This window comes from Rhinopithecus bieti, unplaced genomic scaffold, assembly GCF_001698545.2.
Source record: "Rhinopithecus bieti isolate Rb0 unplaced genomic scaffold, ASM169854v2 scaffold_36840, whole genome shotgun sequence".
Lineage (NCBI taxonomy): Eukaryota > Metazoa > Chordata > Mammalia > Primates > Cercopithecidae > Rhinopithecus > Rhinopithecus bieti.
Window position 1 is genome coordinate 2,260,455 of NW_016816502.1, and position 1,446 is coordinate 2,261,900.

Consider the following 1,446-nt stretch of genomic DNA (forward strand, 5'->3'; position numbering starts at 1 on the left):
TTGTCACCAAACAGTTGCTTTAATGCAGTAATGCAGTACACATCCCCTTTGTTGACAGAGAAGATGTTTTTCAAAATATAGATATAATTCTGATTTCTCACCAATTGTATTTGGGATGTCACATAGGACTTTATCTGCATGTTGTTTTATTTAAAATGTTGTATTGAGTTTTGGGACATAATGTAAGTATTTCCTATGTAAGTATCAGCCAAAAGTTTTGTACTGAGAGATCTGTATGTTCCATAAAAGTTGGGTATTGATAATTATGGGGCACTCTATTGGGAAAATGTCAAACAAGGAGACATTCTAAAAAGTATGCTAGTATTTTGAGGCTCTAAATTTGATAGATTTAGTGTTCAACGGGGGACATTTCCATTCTTACTTGGTTCTTTCCTTCCTCTTACCAAAATGGTGACTTGATTTATATGTGCACAGTGCTAGCTATCTTTGACAGCCTCTGTGCATTGGGACTTTACACTTAAAACTAGCAGAATACTTAAAAATGCAAAGGAAAAGAAATGGTTCTGATGAGATGGGAGATCGCATGATATGTATGATTGCTTGTATTTGGTATTAGTTAGCTATTGCTACAATAATATTGCAAAACAACCAACCACAAAAATCTCAGTGACATGAAGCAATTAGCATTTGTTTCTTGTTCATGTATCTGTGGAGACTTATGGCAACTTAATAATTTTTATGCCAGCCTCCGTTCTTCCATACATTCAGCCACCCAGAGGCACATTTTCTATGAAGCTAATGAAGCTTAAGTTTAAGGCCCCACTTGCATGGGTCATGTATTTTGTAAAATTTCAAAAGTTAGATGTCTAACTGCAGTTTAAGACCACTGTCTCTTTCCAATCCTCTTTTCTAATCATTTTTGTGTTAGGCCACATTAGAATAGCCCCAGTTTGGTACCTGGCTAAAGGGAGGTTAAGTTGGGGAATACATTTTATTTAGCGTTAGTGGGGTATATTAATATGGCTGGGAGTCACTTTCAACTTACCCTATATTTAAGTAATGCCAGCCATCTCATTGTAAGAATGTAGTTACTTTGATGCTAGACTTTGACAAATGGATGGGCTGCATGCAGAATGATGACTAATAGACACCATCTTTTTTCTTTGAGGTATATAGTGTGAAAGGCATGCTAAAAAGGCAAAATAAAGCAATGAATTCTTACTTCTGAAGGGGAAACAAAATGACCAGTTTTGATTGCTACTGTACTGTGAATGATAAAGAGCCACTGTCCCAGGTGATAGTAAAGCCTTAGACATACTGGGCCTGTAGGCTACTATGTGCATTCTTTCAGTAAACTTCTCCCAATGAGAACATACTGACTTTTCAAGCTGAAAGAAAGACTAATATATTGATTTTGTTGCAGTGCATATTAAAGATTTTATTTTGCTTCATATTAAAGTAATACCTGAAAGTTTTTTTTTTTTT